Raw genomic sequence first — 6,052 nt, 5'->3', positions numbered from 1 at the left:
ACTCAGAAGCTATGCTATGTGCAATACGGCGATGGCGTTTTGTTCATCCTTAACTGCAATATTTGTTAGTGCAAGTATGTCGGCTTTGTTTGCTGTTGGAATATTACGCTCTCGTGCAAATTGCTTCAGTTGCTGAACCGTTACATATGAAGACTGATGTAATTGATCATGGGGAAATTGATACACATTTGATGGTGGTTCATTTTGATTACCCAGTAATTCAAGTATGCTGGCTTTTCGCATGCGACTTGGTATTTGCTGAAAAGGTCATCAAAGTAGTCACAGACTTACATGCTCTAGAGATTACCTACAGGTTATTTTTTATTGTTGTTTGGCAACTTTTTTATTTTATTGCCTATTACCTTCTAGCGCATACACTTGCGTGTTATGGTGACATTAACAATCATCAAGTCGTGGGTTAGAGAAGGCCGTGATCTATATCAATGCGTCTGATTCGAAATCCTTCTGATGACACTAGTGTTATTCTCAGGTCAAACCCATTTTACATGTCGAATCTTGTGTGGTAAGTTCTTGTTGGATCTAGTACGCGTTATACATCATAAGATGCAGGTGCTTATAGCGCTCAGTTCGATGAAGAGACTACCATGACGAATACGTCGTAATGGGAACGTGTTATCCCTGAATTAGATTGTGTGTGTGTGTGATTTTGGATTTTTAACGTAGCTTTAACAAGGGGCATCATGCCGCAGACATGTAGCATAATGTCCCACCCAGTCACATTATCCTGACACCAGGCTGACCAGTCCTAACACTAACCTCTTAATGCTGAGCGCCAAGCGAGGCAGCTATTAGTACCATTTTTGTAAGTCTTTGGTATGACTCGGCCGGGGATCGAATCCACGACCTCCCGCATCCGAGACGGACGCGCTAACCACTAGGACACTGGAACGGTCTCCTGATTTAGATTGTATTTGTTACGTATGTATGTATGTATGTATGTATGTATGTATGTATGTCAGGGATACCAGACGTATGTTTTAAAACTAATGGACTGTATAGGGACTTCAGTAATATAGGATCTATTTACAGCAACTGAATCGAGAAATCATTAATAGAACATATGAATAATACCCTAACTACATGAAAAAAATAATTGAGGACATAAATTACCAATAATAATAACATAAAATGTATCTAAATAATGACATTAAAATGTTTTTTTAAAGGAACCCTCATCCTAATAAATCAATTGCATAACCTTTCTTGATTTTAATTTTTTTATTTCGGCAAAAATCTCTTAAGAAAAAACGCCATTTGCTTAATCCATAGTAATAATGGGTTCTTATAGTGATTTTAGGAAACGAAAATATGCATGAAAAGGCTACAAATAAATCGATTTTAAAGGGAATAAGATAAAACGCATCGATTCAGTGCAAGTCTGCTATATCGTGCTTTATTGATGATATTTGTTCTCCTATTAACACTTGCTTGATTGCAATCTGGTGGTCGTATTTTGATCACGTTTAGTACATTTAATCTTTTATTATCACGATTTCGGACGAGTTTGATTATTTGCAACATCCACGTACATTAATGATGTCATTTTCGTCCGATTGTTAGATGCCGTTCCCAATCAGAAGGCCATATTTATGATACAATTTTAATCCAGCTTTGTTTACAGGATTTAATCATTAGGATATCGAATGATTGGTATCCAATTATATTATGAGATATCATTTCTCTAATTGCCTGAATTTATTATTTTTATTGAGAACATGATCAGCTTCTTGGTTTGTATATCGTCAAGATCTTAGATTATGACAATACCGATGCATACTAATTAGGCATTCTGGCATTTTATTGGCTGAGCGTATATCCCCTCTAAAGGCTGTATATCAAATCATATTTTGGTTTAACCTGGTACATAAGCTTGTATCAATAATTCGTTGTATGAACTGAATTTTAAGTTGCATCTGTAGACGCTAATTAGGGCTGTTGCCACCGGAGTTCTTATCACAATGGTGACTGTGTTTCGAGTTAGATGAAACGTGGTATATACGATTGTATCATCAAAACATTTGATTAGTTCTATTATAACCGACATTAGGAGGATATAACCTACAACGATGTGTTCTGGTATGTGATTGACCGAGCTTGTTACCGCTCTTAAGGATGCGTTTGTGAGCATAGTTTGATCGACGTCCTATATCAACTTATATCATCAATATTGCTTCTCCTCCAAGGGGTCCATGAACTGGTAACTTTACACGAGGCGTTTAAACTCGGGATCGGTTTTCAAACGGTGATCGTACTCGTGTTCCCACATTTCCACCACTTGGTATCCTTCCTGTTCTAACTTTAGGCGTCGCTGACAAGTGGCCTGGTACAAATCTTCCATGGTTCGTTGTAAAAACTGATTTTTTGTGCCACGGTCAGGGTAACAGACGGGACATCCGTGAAATAAGCAACCGTTAAACTTATACACGATCTTGGGGTTTTCTAAGTCCCAGCCATCGACCGAATGCGTTCCGATGGTCTTTTCGCCTCCTCCGTTGCGGGCATGCTGAATCCATTTGTCTTCCTTGTCACACAAGTAATGTAACCAGCGTAGGGCTTTGACCGAGTATTGACGTTTGACATAGTTGGTCGTTTGAGGACTGATGACAGCCACGGTGTTTTCAGGCATGAACCGTTGCCGGTACACTAAGGAACACGCTTTGGCAATGGTGCAAGCTTCTTTCAAAGGATCGACCCCTCCGTGTTCCATGAACAGTTCTCGAAATTTTCCACAGCATCGCCGTAAAATGTCCACGTCGGAACGACAATACTTTAGCATTTCTTCCTGAAAGTCGAAAGGGTCGGAGGCGTGAGCCTGGTACCAAGCGTAGAAAGCTTCTCGTTGTTCGGTACGCATGTTGTCGGGGTCGTAATAGTGAGCCTCAGGCAAATGGAGTAGAACGGCGTGTTGATTGGCTTCCGTATTGAAAAAGTGTGGAAAGTACCCTTTAGACATTTCTGTCATTCCAAACGTTTTAGGCATTCGACTCAAAGGCATAGCTAAGTAACTCATCGAATCTTTAAACTGCACTTGTCCCACTTGCATGAAAATAATTTTGGCTCCGTTCAAAGTGACTTTAGGACGTTCGATGCCATGTTCTGTATTGTACCTGAGAAGAAACTGTCCATCGTATCCGGAGAAATTGTGAGCCATCACCGTGGCATGACGATGACAATCTCGGTAACGTTCGATGTCCTCTTGCCTCCATGTCTTGTCGATGGGGTCTAAGACCCATCGGGCGAAATCGGCTAGCGTGTTCGGTCCCCGAAAGATTTTTTCACGTCCTCCAGGAATCTTACTGCATTGAGAGCAATAACTGAAGATAGGTTCTTGAATGCACTTCTCGCACGCTCGATGAGCCACGCAGAAATTAGGAATGTGAATGCCGGTCTCTTGCATGCATTCGAGTTCGAAAAAGATGAAATTGCCTTTCTTTTTGTGTCCATCCTCTTTCTCTGGTGGGGGTTGGTATTTTTGCACGTAGCATTCGTGTTCCAAGTCCACGATGTGGTGACAAATGTGACATTTTTTCTTTCCTGAACATACGTGTCCCTTGGCACTATTGGTACATAGGCCTTGTCCACACGTGGGGCACAATCTCAGCAGTTGACAAGCGCATTTCTTCTGTGAACCTTGCGTCTTCAGATGTTGTTGGTAACAGGCAGGGCTGACAAACGTGCGCAGACAAGTGAAACAATGCACTGGTTTTTCTCCTTCGCTCTGACAGGGTGGAGAGGCCAAACATCATAAGCATTTCGATCCACAATGCTTGTGTTGTTCTCGATTGTTATAGCCATACTCACATTTCTCACAGTAATAAACATATCCCAGGAATCCAGTGATACTGGTAATGGTATCGAAATGGTCATCGTGATGATAGACGTGAATGTATTTTCCATCCTTAAAGTCTTTCCCTCTAAACAACAGAGGCCCACGCATTTCTTGAGGATGCACTTTCAAGATGTAGCGTGGAGCTAGGTCATCTTGCAATTTTTGCATTTCAGGAATGCCACAGGGTTTGTCTTTGGGCAAGCCAGCTTGTCGTAACAGGAGTTCTGCTTCGTTTCGTTGTTTGGCTCGGTCCGATTGTTGAATAGTTTTCCAGGCTCTTTACCATTCTACCGTGTCGTTCTTGTTGACATAGGTTCGTCCCACCACGATGGCCCTGGCTAAACACATCTGGTCTTGAGGTTTGTGAATTCGGACGAGACTTGTTTTGGTGTTGCGAAGCTCGTCCACCAATAACATCTTTCTGCGTCCAGTCCCTTGAGGAGGAGAGACATGGGTCATGTCCAGTGTGGCTTTTCCATCGGTGATGTCAAACTGGTCATTGGATTGTTGTACGTGTTGAATCTTGTCCATGACTTTGGAAGCGGTCAATTCTGCAGGGGTGCTAAACTTGATCCAAACAAGGGATTTCAAACCATCGTGTTGTATGGAAAGTCTCAAGCGATCGTCTTCTTTGGGTTGACATTGTCGCTTGAGTGTGGTGAGCAAAGAATCCCACACCCCGGTGATGAACCCTTCTGCTTTCTCTAACGGTACTTCGGACTTGAAATCTTTAAACTTCACCGTGTATTTGTAAGCCGTGGTTCTAAATTTTCTAGAGGAGCGCTTTTCCGTCTCTTGAATGGAATAGTACTTTTCAGGGTTGACTAAGGGTGGTGAACTTTGTTTAGAGGGTTTGGATTCTGGTTCACTCATGTCCTCTTCAAAATCACTGGCATGAATTTGTGCCAAGACTTCAGCCCTTGTACGAGGCGATAGATCACGTTTCTGCCTCTTACTTTCTTCTTCTTCTTTCTTCTCAAATGAATTGGATCGTTTCATCTTGGTAGCAAAATGTCAAATGACTCAAGTTAAAACACCATGGACTAATTTATAGTCCTGGCAGACCAGCGTATATAAAAGGGTGTGTGTCTTGTCCTTTCACTATTCATTTCACTCTCAAACCGAACACAACGATGGAAGAGACTACACAAATTGAACATTTCGTCAGAGCTTTGCGAGGGGTCATTATAAAATTCTCTTCAGACCAGCCGACGGACTACTCTCCTTCCTTGCGAGATAAAAGTCAAGATACTTGCTATATCTGTCAGAAGAAAGGGCATTGGTCTTCAGAGTGTCCAGACCGTCAAAAAAGAAAAAAAGGGGTTAGAAAAGACAAAAGTCAAGATACCTGTTATTATTGTCAAGAAAAAGGACATTGGTCTCCAGATTGCCCAAAAAAGAAACAAGAGGAGTCAGAAGAAAAGAGCGATTCTTCAGAAGAAGAGAGGGATTCTTCAGAGGAAGAAAGCAGCCAGTAAAGAAAAAGAAACAGGAGAAGAAAAGAAGAAGGGAAGAAAGTGAGGAGGAAGAGGAGGAAAAGACTGTGACGGTGAAGAAATTTAAAAAACAGAGAGACTAAATAATGAGACAGAAGAAGTGTATGAACTTTTTAAAGTGCTCTGTTGTTGTTGTTGTGGGGTTTAACGCCATTTTTCAGCACACGATATGCTATACATGGCGGCCAGTATTAATGGTGGAGGAAGAACCCGGAAAACCCCGGAAAGAACCACCGACCCACGAGAAGCTACTGGCAAGCTTTCTCACATGGCCACATTGGCTGAATCTTAGACTCGAACCGCCGCAGACAGAGGTGAGATGGCAGTGATCCGTAACGAAGAGCGCTTTAGACCACTCGGCCACTCGGGGCCCCAAAGTGCTCTGTTGTGAATTGTGAATTGGATTCTAAATATTTATAAAAGAATAAATTAGGTATAAAAAGGTAAGTGTCTTTGGGTTTTGATTTTAAAATAAGAACGTACACTCGCGCACTCATACACAGACACGTACTATGGGGTAAAATGGTTCTTCTTTTTTTTTGAGTTATTGGCAATTGAAAGTTTATCTCTTTTCGAGGAATGTGGGTGGCCCTGGTGTAGGGGTGAGTTTAAGCAATCAACTTTAACTGCCTTAAGCCTTTGCCACGGCCAAGGCCTACTTCTGGACTGCGTACTGTTGATGATGATTTGGTTGAAATCACTAAGG

This window comes from Sinohyriopsis cumingii, chromosome 16, assembly GCF_028554795.1.
Source record: "Sinohyriopsis cumingii isolate HCF-2022 chromosome 16, ASM2855479v2, whole genome shotgun sequence".
Lineage (NCBI taxonomy): Eukaryota > Metazoa > Mollusca > Bivalvia > Unionida > Unionidae > Sinohyriopsis > Sinohyriopsis cumingii.
The sequence above is the reverse complement of the archived record's forward strand: the minus strand, read 5'-3'. Positions refer to the sequence as shown.